At 38.1% G+C, this 15872-nt stretch overlaps 1 long non-coding RNA gene across 1 annotated transcript in view; it reads right to left on the bottom strand.

Moving 5' to 3' along the window:
- Positions 1-15872, bottom strand: part of LOC122990769 — a 101343-nt gene that overhangs the window by 84259 nt on the left and 1212 nt on the right. The gene's annotated exons all lie outside the window — the stretch shown is intronic.

Genomic DNA, 15872 nt, shown 5'->3' on the forward strand with positions numbered 1-15872 from the left:
ATAGTCTATTTTAAAGCCTCAAGATGAAACTGTTATCACTATTAAAATGAACAAGAATGATCTGTTCAAAAGAAGAAGAAAAAAGAGAGATGTGTCCACTTGGTGAAGGAGCTGATTTAGGATCTGATGTCATGCTGAAAGAGGCCTCAGGTCATCTCTCAAGGGGGGGATTATTATGAGGAGAAATAAATCACAGTTAGTCCAAATGTTGTTTTTACAAAAAAAAAAAAAAAATTGACAAATAACAAACACAAGAGAAGCAATCTTCTCTTTTTACAGATCTGTGAATATATCTGAGCGCATCCACAGCGGCCTGAACTCTTCGCCCTCCAGAATTAGATTTTCCTCTAAAAAAAAAAAAAAAAGCTGCGGGTCCTTTTTTTTTTTTTTTTTTTTTTTTTTTTTGTTGCACAAAGTGTCACCTTTTGATGGAGTCGGTAACGCGGAGCAATAATCAGCTGACAGGGATAAGCCTCGGCTGCTGTAGGGGGGCGCGAATACGCAAGTCTGCAGCCACAATCCACATCCACACAATCAACATGTGTGAGCGCACAGGATGACCTGGAGAGAGGAGGCTTCAGTTGGGAAATGTTCATTTGGCTGGAACCACCGACGCTCAGGGACTGCAGACCTTTTGCCTTTTTCTCCTCTCTTCTCCAGCCTACTCAAGGTAAGAGCTTATTAAAAGTTTCAATGGAAAACAAAAAAAAAAAACACAATAGGCTTTTTAGCTCCTGTGGCTGCATGTTCGCTCACGTTTAATTACGGATTTTTTTTTTTTTGCAGAGAAAATTCACAAAATAAAGCTTTTGGTTGCACCGTAGATATTTAAATTCATCTCACGTTTAAGTTAATTATTATTCTGAATTCAGACACTTGCAGAGTCATTTACGCACCCGAACTAAACTCCTTTAAATTAGAAAAACTACATGCTTAGCAGGCATTAAATACGCACAATAGGCTACCTAAGAAATATAAACAATAAACCTAATAAGCAGGCTCTTACAAAGATTGTCAATCTCTGTTTAAAGCACATTTATATTTTCCCCCTGCCTCATTTTTTCGGACACCTAAAACCCACCAGCACATCTTGATGTGAGATTTGTTCCGCCAGCTGATTAAAAAAAAAAAAAAAAAATCCAATGTGAGGTAACACACCGAGCCGACACAGCTTCCACCTCCTCTCCTCTGGGAATTCAAATAAAAAGCGAGGAAGTGCAAATATCCAAACATGTATCGTTACACCTCCAATCTAATTAATTAACAAGCTCTCAATATTCATGCAGCGGCGGCTTTAGAGGAGATATGAGCTGGTTTGGTAATAGTCTCCATGCGATATTATCAGGGAGCATGTTTTCTAATTACACGCTAATGAGGCCTGGATTTCAACTATTGCACTTTTCTGAAACACACCTTCTTTTTTTTTTTTTTTTTTTGCACAAATTGCCCTGAATATAATATATACGATGCAACTGATGGTAGAAAACACGGAAAACAGATATTTCTGTGTGAATTTTAATTAAAAAAAAAATAGTGCAGGAATATATTTTCACTGACATTTCACAGGTATTGTTATTAAATTAGATGCAGCAACAATTTAAGCTTCAAAGATGAATATATTTTAGAAATTCATAGTACTAACTTCTCATATTAGTTATGTCTTTAAACTAATTTAAACTCCTTTTCTTTTTGCACATGTGCCTTTAGAAATGATGTTCATAAAACGTGTGTTTCTCTCTTCTCGAACACAGAGGAAACAAACACACGGTTCATTTAATATTTAGTGAGGTTTTTGTTTTTATTTGATAAGATGTAGCAGGAAGTGTGGGAACTGTAGGTTAAGGAAATGCACTCAGATTACTGATGTTTCAGAGCATGAGGATTCTGCCCAATAGTTTATTTTTGAAGTAGGCAGTGATGTAACAGGCCCAAATTAAATTACAGCAGGACTCCAGGCTAAAAACCAAGTAGCTTTCCAAACTGAAAGATTTCTGAATTCAGTAAAAGCGAGTTTGTCTCTTATTTGTGCTTTAAGAGAAGACAAGACAATGACTACACAGATGATAGACAGGCTACCTTCAAACACACATCTACTTCTAGCACTTTACCCAAAGAGTGCAGCGGTCAGACAGCAGAGAGGACTGCTGGGTGTCTGGGGGAGGTGGTCGAGGGGGTTTGGGGGGGTTTGGCTCTGGACCAATGGCAGCCCAGCGGCTTCAGCTAAAGGTCACATGGTGTGACCTCACACATTCTCACCCTCACCTAAAGCCAGAGGAGAAGTTCTCCATAACAAGATGCACAACCGTCCATCTCAGCCGAAAGCCACAAAGCAGCTTCAGATTCATCTGACCTGCTCGGCTTTTCAGCAACACGGTGCGATTTGATTCAAGAGCTTCGCTGCAACGACGTTTGCGTTTGGTTACGTGTTGCAAAATTAAAAAATATTTATGTTTCTGTCTGAGGCTTTCATTTTAAAGTGTGTGCTTTATGTGAAAATATTGGCTTGCTGGTTTTCATTTACGGCTACGTGATTGAGAGAAGGTGTGCAGAGATATGCAAACTTGTCGTGTATGCTGAGTGTGTGTGTGTGTGTGTATCTTATGGAGGAATCTGCATGTATATGTATGGATGTGCATACAGCCCGCGTGTGTAAATTGTGCATCAACCCTTCTCACAGTGGGGGCTCGGTGCTGTTTGGGGGCAGGCGGCTGGCCGGAGCGTGTGAAAGCAGATAACCAGGGCGAATTTCATGACGCACACACTTCCTGCTCTGTGAAGTTCTATTAAAGAGGGATGAAAACAAAAACACACATCTCAGATGTTTTCTCTACAAATCAATTTCTACACATTAAGCATGCTGAAAAGATCAGTAGCACGGCTCTCATGGACCTTGAAATAGTCGGGGGAAATGATCCATCAGGAGAGAATCGTGAATTTATTTGATAGGAGAAAGATATCCTGTGCTGGTTAAAACCTGGTTTAGAAGTATGTTTACCTGCGGTTGTATATTTCGCCGTGTTTTAGCAGCGATTTGTTAAGAGCCTGTATAGTGAAGTCAGAAGCTTGATGTGTTCGTGGAACTGAACCGTTAAAATCACCGGCGTAGGTCACACTGCTTTGGAGTGCCAGCTGCTGAGTTAAAATGTTAAATATAAAAGTTGGACGCCTCTCAGAGCCGTTTTTTCTTCTCTGAGGAACTAAATAAATACATTTTATAGAACAGAAGTAGTCCAAAGGTGATCAACGCTCTTCAGCAAAAGCTGCTGCTGGAGACACATCAGAAAGTGTGTCTATGTGTGAAGCAGGCTACTGCAGAGGAAAAGCTTGCATGCCCAAACTCCTCTGGATAAAAATGCCATTCAAGTGGCATTATTTAGCATTAAGGCTAACTACAGTCGACCTACCGAGCTGCAAGAAACACCAGTAAGCCTGAATCATGTTCAGTGTTAGCCACGTGAAATGCCTCCTGCATTCGCTTTGTTTCAAATTTTTTTGCACAAAACCGTTGCATTTTCTAAAATCCAACTATCAAACAGAGAAAATACAAAAAGTATATCATTCATATTAGGCAGCCTGCAGGCACACCAGCTACCTAAAGTCTTCCTCATGCCTCTTCATGTTAACCTGACAAGTCTAAAGCTGCTAACATTTTAGCCTTATCTGAAGCATCGTGTTCAGACACCTTCAGTTTACACAGTCTGCCCCAGATGGCATCTCTCAGCACTGTTTTCTTTAGGCCTGTCATCTACTGTAACGTCTTAATTGACGTTTACCTCTGTTCGCTGCTGTCAGCCACCCGGACTCTGTGTCTGATGAGCAGCCTGGCAGAAGAGTTTCCCAGGCTCCGACTTCACACAGAAAATTACACCTGAGCGCTTTTGTTTGTTTTTGTATTTTTTTTTTTTTCATTTCGTGTTGTACAATTTTCCCTTCACACGCAGGTTGAATTAGAAAATGCTGTGGAAATTGTCAAAGCGTCTAGTGTCTGAAGCCTCGTGCACTCATCGGTTCATGCGAGTTTAGCGACAGGACTGAAACCCCGGCTGTCCGTCCTATCTTATCGTAAAAGTCGAAGATCAGATAACAGTCCGTTTTGTTCTTACGGAAGCAAACTGTGAAAAGGATTTTAAATCTCAATTACATACACAGTTCCTTTTATGGCAATAATCCTAAATTGCTCTCTTTAGTAAGACCAGATATTCATAAGAGGTTTCTTCAATCTGCTTCTGCGGGGGCCTCCGTGTCAAATTCATTCAAATCATAATGTGTTGATTCAAAGCATTTTAATATGAGTTTTTCATATTGTAGAAACAAAAGCCCCAAACACTGTCAGAGTTAATGTCCTACTCTACGCACTGATCTGACTCTCCAGCTGTACAAACATGACATCTTTGGGCATAAAATGCACATTATTATGGAGAGGACCACTTAGGAAGATGATTTACATTTACCTTTATTCGCCTAATGTCGCGATCGGTTCAAAGATGAAAGTCAGAAATTAGTGTTTCCTTAATAAAACCTCTGCGCCTTCATGTGGTGAAGTTATGAGGTGGAAAAAGGAAGAAATATGGACATCCACAAGATTTATGTTGTACAATGTAAAACAGTGTCTCCTGTGGAAGAGTTTAATGTTGCATCGAAAATATTTGGTGACTAAATTTACCTGCTGGCAACTTGCCATATTCAAGAGTTTCCACACTGTGTTTTCCATAAATATGCGCTCATGAAATGCTACACGATGAACTAAAATGTCTTTTAAGGATTATGGCAATGTTAAAAATAATCTTGTTAATGTTAATGTTAACAGTGTACACTGTCACTGCAGATGCAGTATAGAGCTACAGCGTTGCATTTTGACTAAAAATAAAAAGGTATTTTTTTAACTACTGGGCAGTAAAAGCTGAGCTTTTACTGCAGTTACCTGATGACAACTTAAAAATTAAAGACTCTATTAATAACCGTATGAATTTCCCTGTTCTACAGTCAGCATCAACTTACAGTTTTTCATTTTTACATTATTGATTAATCTGCTAATTATTTTCTTGATTTACCGATGAATCATTTTTACTATCAAAATTTCAGGAAATAGTGAAAAATACCGGTTATAATTTCTTGGAGCACAAGATGAAGTCTTAAAATGTTTCATTATGTCTAAAATCCAAAGATATTCAGTTTACTATCATGTATGACACATAAAAGTCCTCTGAGATATCTTCTGTTGTGATTTGACTCTAAATAAATAAAACTGACTCGACAGTTATTCACTTATCAAAATAGTTGCCGTTTAATTTTCTGTCAGTCAACTAATCGATTAATTGACTCGGCATTGCAGCTCTATGCTAGAGCCAGTTTCTGTAGAAACTAGAACTATTACATTTGCAAAATGTTGAAAGAAAACAGTCACAATTTTATATCTCAAGGAAAACTATTGTCAAACTACTTTAACAGCCTTTTGTCCCAAGGGTTTGCTGGCTTTCTCATGAACATGATTCAAAAAAAAGGCTACGACACAGCAAAGTTTATGCAAATTTGAGTTTTTTTTTCTTTCTATGGATGCCGTCAAATATTTATGCATGCCATTATCCTGTCCCATGTGTCTTATTGTGTTACATCTTGGGGAACAAGCTGGAGAAATAGACATTAGAGCACTTCAGTCTTTTTACAAACTAGCTTTATAAAAATCTCTATAAAAACAAAAACTATAAATCATCACTGCAAGACACTGGAGCAATAAAATATTTTGAGTTTTGATAACTTAAGATTACACGGATGTGTGTCACATGGACAGTACTAATATGACTTTTTCCTCTCGGAGAGCACCATTAATCTAATCTGGAACACGTCCTGTTAAAGCCATTACTGAATGGAAATCCGATTAAAATGTTGGCTAACAGCAATTCAAATCTGTAAATCATGACTCTGAACTTTATTGGACTGCATACACAAACATTTGCTGGTCTGGACTGCAGACAAAACATGCTCTAACAATATGGTACAATATGGTAACATTCATGTTTAAAATTAGTATCAGAGTGAGCTGTGACATCTTGCAGTGTCAAGACGAGGTTGCATCTAAATCAAACCCTCACTATTACTAAATGATTATCTGCTTTTTCATTGCATACAAAAGGCTTATTCAAACAAGAGTAAACAAATTGTTTAATTTACTGCTTGCCTTGTTATACTGCACATGGCCTGAGATCAACAGGTTTTTTTTTTTTTGTCCACTACTTGCAGGACCAGTTGCTGTTTGTCTCCATCCTGCCAGCAGCAGCTTGTGGTTACCATCCTATAACTCACAGCGACCAACCTCCATCGACAGACTGTCATTGAGCAAAAGATAGAAGCTCTGCCTGCTCAGTCATTGCAAGTCATTCTGGTGTTGGCTAAAGTGTAAAATGTTTACTCCTTGTAAAAATATTTCTTTGGCTTGCTCTCTTATTAAAGCCAGATGTTGCAAGTTCCATTTTTCCCTGGTGTACATTTAGTTTTTTTAAGTCTGGCATTCACTTTTCCATCTCAACACAAACCCGATGGTCAGCAATTCTACACAGGTTTATTCTTCTGTTGATGAGCAGCTGTTTGAGATCAGCAACTTTTATACACGGATTAATGTAAACTATACAAAACTGAACTGTCTGTATTCTCATTGTTTGAAGTAATGACATAAATATTGATTGATTTCCTCGTGTTCTCAAGTGTTATTGTTGATTTATTCTCTTCTGTGTACATTTACTTTTCCATTTTCTCAGTTATATGAAATGTGTATTATATTATTGCTTTTATTGAAATGCTTGTGCGTCAACATATTATAACGTCGTTCATCGCGCTGGAATTTAAATGTTTTGATAATTCATCATCGTGTTCATGCTTGTCAGACTTTCTTTACAAATATTAAAGTCTCCAATTAATTCAGTCATTCAGGGTGTAATTACAAAAAAAACTTAATTAGAGTGCTTTAGAGGTGCTGGTAGGTGGATTTTGTTTCCTTGCCAGGTTAGCTGTTTCCCCCTCCTCCCAGTATTTGTGCTAAGCTAAGCTAACCGACTGCTGGCTGGCTTCTTATTTACCATTTACTGTACAGATATGAGAGCTCTGTCAGAGCACAGTTTCACAGTGCATATGTTAATGTTCACACCGAACCAAGTTGTTGCAGTAATTATCTGCTTTGGCTTCTAACTTTATGATCAAACTGTCCTCCATCACTAACTATCAACAACTATAATCCAATGATACTTACTGACACTATATTGCATTTAATAGCAATATTGAGAAAGAAAAGATAAGTGAAAAGGCTTTAAACTCAGGGGTAACATTAGCTGGTATAGTAAGCCAACACTTTTCATTATTTGACATTAACTAGGGAAGCTCACAAACAGCTAGACTACTGTTTTTACTGACATTATTTAGCTCTTGACTAGAAAAAATTCACTTGATTTGTGGGACGCATTTCATTGCTGCAAATTTGTTTTGACAAAAACAATAATTTAGCTACTAATGACAGCAAATGACAATAAGCTAACGCTAATATTAATTACTTGTGGGTTACAGTTAAAACCACTGATGCTAAAGTCGCTTTAAATAGGGAACACCCGTAGACAGAGAGAGAGGGGGATGGTGACAAGCTCTGCTCGACATATATGATATATAGACCTTTATGTTTGATATTTTCACGTTTGTGCTTTCCTGTTTTACCTCGTGTTTATATATGTGTCAAATATATAACAAATGGCCTGCATAAATGACTCTGACCTGAACAAAATGAGCAGCAGCGCGCAGTGAAGAAAACAGCAAGACGAGTGAAACAAAGTGAACATTCCACCTGGTGTACCTGGCGCCTCCAATCATCCAAGCCTCTCCGAGCCTACAGCATTTTCAACCCAACGAGAACAGACGGTGTGGAAGGCGACTTATTGGATTGGATCCCACCCAGCAGTGACTTATACACTCAACCTATATGTCACAGATGGTAGGATTTCAGTGTGGTTGATATAGGAAATCCACTAAGGAGTATTGATCTTTCTAAGATCTACTCTCTCTGCCTGATCTCCACAGGATCTGAACGTCCGCAGAGACCTGGAGGGGAGAGGAGCCGCTAGAACCTCAGTCTACCTTTAACGGTGTCGTGATTAGGTTAAAGTTAACGATATACAATGTCTCATGAATGGATGATAGCTTTATAACTCTTTCCACAATTACTATTTGCTGTAGCACGATAATAATTCAATCGATAGTATGGCCAAGTTGATTAAAGTTTTATACATGTGTTACTCTGGGAGTGGAGAAAGTCATGTGTGTTAATTTTTCAAACTGTAGCCATAGAAAATTCAGTGTTGTGTTTAGAACAGTGTTTGTGTTTGACACTTGAAGGCTGTTGACATGCAAGAGGGGAAACGTGTCCCAGTAGCTACTCGCCTTAAATCTGATTTTGAGGCATGGACATAAAAGAATGGTTTTGTGACATCACCACTAGTTTGTAAGCCAATCATGCTGCAATATGCAATTTACATGGAAACATGAAATCTCCCAGCATACATACAATGTCAAGTAAACATTTGAAATGAACAATATTTACATATTTATAGATTCTTGATTTTTCAATGAGGTAAGGGGAATAGATTAACTTTTTAAAGACGTATATTAACATATTCGTGGGGGAAAAAAAGAGGTATTTTTATGTCTTAAAACTTCTTTGGCAGGGAACCTTTAAGCATTTAAGCATTTGCAGTTTGTAATCAGAGGTTTGTCTTGCAAGCAGGCTTTCCTTATCCTGAGGCTTCAGTATCTTCTGCGGACCAAAATTCAGGGTTAGTATTAAAGCGCCTCAATATCAACTACACTCAGTTTTAGCTTTAATCAGAATCAGACAGAAATTAGAATTGTGTACTACTGTTGATCATCGTCTATTACTATTGATTATGATGTTAAAACAATTCATTTAGTGTAAATGTTTATTCTTGACCATGCAAACAGCATTTTGGCTCAAGGTCCATTTACTAACTTTTTCCGGGACTTTAAACTGTGTTTCACAGATGGCATTTGCTCCAGTTGTCATGGAGACAACTGAAAACATATAAGCAAAAGAAAGAAAGATTCAGTTTCAACTGAGCCATCTGGATGACAACTGAGTAAACTCGAAAGGAAGGCCGCGAGGTGTGGTTGAAAGCGCCGTTAAAAGCTAGTAAGTTGACCTTAAGAGACCTAAAGATTTCTTTGTCAAACTTAATTCCTGTTTTTTAACTGTACACATGGTCTGAACACCTATAAAACCTCTGAAATGATTTCCATAAAATTTGTTTGACAGACAGGCCTTGAAACACCCGTTTGTATTTTGGCAGTGATCCACATGGTTTTTTTCCAGAGCCATGAAAATGACTTGATTTCAAAACCTGAGGATATTTTTTTGTTTGCTGGCTCATCCTGGGAAACGCTGTTTAACTGCTTAGCTTTGGGTGCTGGTTTGTACTCTCAAAGTGCCCTCTAGCTGAATCACAGCACAGAAGTGACACTTGAAAAACAACCTATTTTGTCATAGTTTCCTTTGCTTTTCCTGGACTGTTAGCCAGTGATCTGCTGTTAAATTGCACAAGCAGGTTCAAAGGAACAAGTGCCTAAAGCCAGCTAGCCTCCCCTCTCCGTCTCCGTCTCTCTCAGACAGTTTTAATCTCTGGTAAGACAGTCACGTCCAGATTTGTCGTCTGCCATGTAAACTCTGGTGGAAAGCGACCTGCTGCCTGCGCCTCCAGTCTCCACAGCTCTCCTTCATTACCGTGCACTGTGGGAGAGCCAGAGCGCACAGTGTGGTAATCCCTGCTGGAAGGCGTCACCATATACTGTCATTAATAAAACGGAAGCCACACACGCGTAACCTACACACACACACACACACACATACACACACATATGCACAAACCCACAGCCAGGATTGTCTGAGAGATGAATGGTTGTAACAACAGAGTCTTGTAGACTACAGCTAAAGGTTTATATCTCGCTGCAGGAGATGTTATGGTGGATCAGATTTATCCTCAGTAGTCAGTTATAGACATGGACTGCTCTTATTTGTTGTTGATGTCATATATACAGTATCTGTTGTACTGCTGGGAGGTTTAATGTGGTTTTGCTTAGTTCTGAGTAATGGCATCATCTGCAAAAATAAAAACTTCCTTTAAAAACTACTACAAGGATTTCAGTAGTGATTTTCACCTTTGCATACTTAATGTATTTGTTATGGCCTCCTACTACAGTCTATGTTTGTACATCTTATTAAACTATGTTGTTATTGTTGTATAAGTTATAACAGGATTATATATTAATGATGGGATCACAGACTCATGCAAGTGATTTGTGTTGCATACAAGAGCATTTCCTCTAACATGCCTTTAATAAGCTGATTAAAGGTCTAGATAATGTGTAACTGTATGTTAATATTAAAGATGTACGCAAACATAACACCATACATCTCTTATTCTTACATTCTGAAGTTGTGCATATTGAGTTTTTTTTTTATTTCTGTGACTTGACTGTTGAAATGTCACTATCTGTGCTGTTTTGTATCATTTAGTTATTAAAGAAAATTATAGCCTACACATTATAGCCTCATGAGAGAGGTTTTGTGAGATGGCTCCGAAGGCTGATAAATAATGTATGAACTTCTAACTTTTCAAGGCTTTATTTTATGTATTGCCAAGTCAGTACACCATCAACTGACAAGGTCTAACAAGGTCTCATTCATTCAGTCTTGTAGTTTATTTGAGATCGCATGAACCGACCAGCAGAGGGCGCCAAATATTATTCAATCTAATAAAAATAGCATCAGGCGTTCTCTTTTTTTAATTAATATGATTCAGCCTCTACTTTGTCTTTAAGATATGCCTCATACGTTTCATTTCAGCAGACTTGCTGTTTAAAAGCTGATGTTGTGTCTTTGCACACTGATGAAAATATGATTCATGATATCCCTGCGGTGCGCCTGTTCTCATTTCTGACTGTACACTAAGTCTACATTTTGCTAATTTATGCCTTTTTTTAAATCCTTCTCTGGGATGATTGTGGAGTTTCTTAGTCGACCTTCTTCCCTTTGTTTTGTGAGGGTGATTTATGTAGTGTACGTTCCAAGTCATTTGTTGTGATTTATGCATTTGTGCATGACTGAATATTTTGATTATTTCTTCAGTGATTCTGCATATCTGTGTAATTATTTAACTTTATTCCTTGATACATTTTCAATATATTGCTAAATTGTGTTAAAATTTGCACACAATGTTGGGTTAATATTTATATTTTTTATTATATCTGGCATGAAGACGTGCTCTAATGAGGGACTATTTATTCGATGATGCACACATGAATCAATTTGATGATTCTGCACCTGATGAAGAGCCAATCTGGGCTCGAAACATTGTAATTTTTTTGATATGTAATAAAGACGAATATTTTAAAAGGGAGCATTTTTAAGTGTAATTATACAATTTGAATTCATTCATTCAGCATCAATTAGTGGATCATAACGTTCTTGAGACATTTAACAGACATCTTATAGGCCAACACGGTCACGAAACACACTCAGTAAAAAATAAAGTTGTCCATACAGTCTGACTTTCACATCAAAGCAGAAAGGGATAAACAGAGAGAGAAAAAAAAAAAAAAAAAACTGTAGCTCCCTACTCGCTTCTGACGTGACACCAGCACTGTATTCTCCTCAATTTATGAGGTATCATAGTGGGTAATGAAGCGGAAAGGTCAGGGGGAATGTGTTTTTATCCGCTCTAAACCAATAGGTCAGATTTCCACTTTCCACGCCACAACTCTGTGACTGCAGCTGGTGCCCTTTTGGTTAAAACAATACATTCACCTTGGCCACTCATACATCATATCACCAATTCTCCATCTTATTGGCAATGTCACACAGAGGGCTGGAGGATATTACAGAATAGATTTACTGCGAGGGTTTGTCTACAGCCCCAGATATGATATAAACGGTGTGTAATGTAAGCCATACATTATGAATCCAATTTGTTTGGGAGAGATCAGGTATTTTGAGTGCAAAATGGATCTACTGGGATGAAAGTCCTGCTGAGGCCACTAGATGGCAGTATGCTGGTGAATATGGAGCTGATTAGGCCTCTGAGACCAGATTCAATGTGTTTTTTCCCCAGAACAGAAATAACAGATTTATATTAAAACAACAATGAGTAACTATGACACTATAACTCATAAACATCAAAATAACAGTGGTTTAGAGCACAGATGGAGGGTTATTCTCTAAGAAAGGCATCCCCAGGAAATGAGACAGCAACCTTTATTCTTAAAATTTGAAATAATACGACAGAGGGTCACTGCAACACAATATTTTACTTTAAAATATATATATGTTATTAGAATAATAACCAATAATACCATGTCTGCCATATTACAGCACTACTAGAGAACTACCCATACAAATTACACAAATGCAAGTGAATCCATCATAGTGTGAGCAGTGCGGTGCATCCAGATGGCCTATGAAATATGTTAACCAAACTTTTGTTTCTGGACGGATGTGTTTTTGCCTCAAGGACACGGTGTATTTACAGCACACAAAGCCAAACAGTAGGAACAAGGTGTTATGTAGTTAGGAACTGCTGAATCTTCAAAAAAGGCTCAGGTTGGGGATATGAGGCGGGAGCATGTGTCATATTGATGTATGATACTACATGGGTGGTGGTCATGGAAAAACAGTCCTCTTCCCTTAGAGGCAAACATTAGACTAGATAACACATAACGTTAAAACAAGGGGGAACTCCGTGCCTCCAACCACATTTCTACACAGATAAACATCAGCAATCTGAAGCACATTGTAAAGCACATTCAAGAGGTCATTTCATGGTCACGGGACTATTGCAACTGCTATCTCTTCTCTTCTGTTATGATCTTAAGTGTCAGCTCTCAACAGAAGCCCTCATTTTGTGATTCTGCTGCGCCGAAGCCAAAAAAGGACACTTATTGCTGCAAATATCCTCTGGTTTCAAATACTATTACACTCATTGAGTCCTTGGTAGATAGAAGAAAACCCTGTGTTAATCAAAGCAAATGGACTCCTTGTGAAATTAGTAAAATAACACAGTCTTGGGTCAATTAGATGACACTTTTATAAAAGGGTAAAAGCTCAGTTTCAAGAGTTCAAGGGTCTTTGTGGGTAAAGTTCAATGAGGTGAAGGGTCTTAAGTTGAACCACATTCAATTAGATTAATTATAGAGTGAATTGAAGGAGACGTCATGCTTTTTGTGGTTTTCTGTTATTTTATACCGCTATGATGTAGTTAAACATGGTCAAAGTTCATCAGGAGCATTAAACATACAGGAGATTAAACGGCCTGTTTCAGACAGGGGCTGAACTGAGGGGCTGCATAAAGGGCCAGTATGAGATAAATAAGGATTTTTTTTTAACTGTTAATCATGCAAAGATATTCCAGTAGTCTCTTAAAATAAGATATCTCCTCTTCCGTGTGTGTGATTTCGACCTACAGCGCTCTAAGACATCGACAGAGGCAGTAGGAGGGAGTATGAGTTAACAAATTAACAGTAAGACAGTGTGAGGAATCCCTTGTGGCATACATCACTATCTGTCAGGCTCTAAGCCCCATATGGGGGGGGGGGGGAAGACCAGTACCAGTGAGTTCTCACTCTCTGCTGCAATTTGTTTTTTTCTCTTCATCTCCCTTTGTCTCACTGTCTTGGCTTTAACATTAACATGTGATGTTTTTAAAAAATAGTTTTTGAAAAGCTCATGATGATTATGTACCTTTTTTTTTTTTTTGCTGAAATTTGACAAAAAGTAACAAATAAACATATTTCCAATATTAAATCATTTTTGTTTGTTAGAACCACGATTTAAACCACTGCCTACAAAATATATAAAACAAACGGAGCAGCGAATATTGTTTTTATACATTTTTTAAAATAATGAATTAATTATTTAGTCTGTAAAAAGCCCAAATGTTTTCAGACTTCTTATTTAGTCTGACCATCTGTGCAAATGCTCAGTGTGATTTAATTTACACTGACATGAATTGAAGAAAAGCAAGAAGACAAAAGAAACTTGGAGAAAGTTGAGCCGGAGAACAACGTTGCAGTTTTTACTCCATAAATGACTCAAAACAGATAATATAGGCTATTATTAAAACTCAATACATTCTTGTCAGTTGACTAACTGATTTCAGCACTAAACAAAAGCTTCATTTTATTATTTAAAACAACCAAAGTACAGAATTCAATATAGGAATTTCTAATCATTAAGTCATTTTAATAAATTTTAGCTAGGTCATTTGCGTACAATCCACATCGCAGCCTCTCTTCTTGAACTCACACCAATTCTGATGATAACCTCCGACGTCCCCACAAACACACACTCTCACATTCCTCTTCTCCCATATTCACATGAGTGACTTCCCCGACAACAAAAGGACACAACTCATGAACACATGAATTCTCTATAGTCCAGCTCCACTGAGCTATGCTCCAGATGCCTGAGATGCCTGCCAAACTTCTCCCCCAAGGTCAGACTCACTACCACAGGTGCACTCTCAGACACACACGCTCGCAACACAACAGACACGCAGGTAAGCACGTACGTAGACACAAATACATGCACACGGCCCATATGCGCTTCCCCAACAACACTTAAGATTTATTTGATGTGTAGAGAATGAACTGGGATGATGAAATCCCAGCTGATGGTGTTGTACACCCGGACTCAGCGGCAGATGCTCCACTGGGAGACTTTCGGATGATATGTTTAGACAGACAGGTGAGAGGTCACACCTTTTCAGTCCTACAGCAGAATTACACTCAAGAGACTCGTGGGAAACTAATGGTGCACTGACGAAATCTAAAAGCTGGATATTTTGAGAAGCGTAATTAGGTAACAAGGGAGAAAAAGAGCAAGAGGGAAAAAGGTGCAGGAACATTAGCACAGTTCAGCGAGGCAGCTCAAGTGGAGCAGATTATTTATGGGGAATACTGAGTTGATATTTGCTATCCGGGCTTTAACCTCAGTACTCTGTGCAAGCATATACACCCAGCTCTGAACAGAAGAAACTACAACTGCAACCCACAATTATTTTCACTATAGATCAACCTGCCGATTATTTTCTTAATTCATCGATTGACATTTAAGTCTATAAAATGCCAGAAAAAAGTGAAAAATGCTATCCCAATTTCCCAAAACCTAAGTTAGCATGTTCAAATGTGTAGTTTTATTTTACAAAACCCAAAAATATATTTTCATATATGACAGACAAAAGCATCAAATAGTCACACTTGACAGTGAAATGCCGGAAAAATGACTGAAATGATTATACGATTATTAAAAACAGGTACCAATGAATTTTCTGACGACTGACTGAGTGATTAATTGATTAATTGTTTCAGCTCTATAATAAATTTCCCTCCCAAAACCACATTATATATACAGAATCCGGTGCCACTCATTATGTGCAATCATATTATTTGTAAGCCATCGTCACACGTCACTATGTGGCCTCTCCCATTATCTCCAACCATCACGGGGAATGTATTATCATTGAAAACAGAGATAAACAGATCAAAACACAGCAATCCACGTAAAATACAGCCGCAGGTCGAGACACGGCGGCCATGCAGCTGATAATTATTCACTAATGCATATTAAAATCACAGACATTCATGATTGGCATGTTGCATTCATAATCAGCAGTGCATGGATAAGCTGAAAGCTGGCAGCGGTGATACAGAACGGGAGCTGAGCAGTAGGCCTTTTTTCGTGGAAGACATTGTGGCATGTCACAGTACAGCACAGCCCTTAATGCAATTAATGAAGGCTGGTTTCGGTTTCAGGGTCCTATTATTGTGCATGC

The sequence above is a fragment of the Thunnus albacares genome, chromosome 10 (assembly GCF_914725855.1).
Source record: "Thunnus albacares chromosome 10, fThuAlb1.1, whole genome shotgun sequence".
Lineage (NCBI taxonomy): Eukaryota > Metazoa > Chordata > Actinopteri > Scombriformes > Scombridae > Thunnus > Thunnus albacares.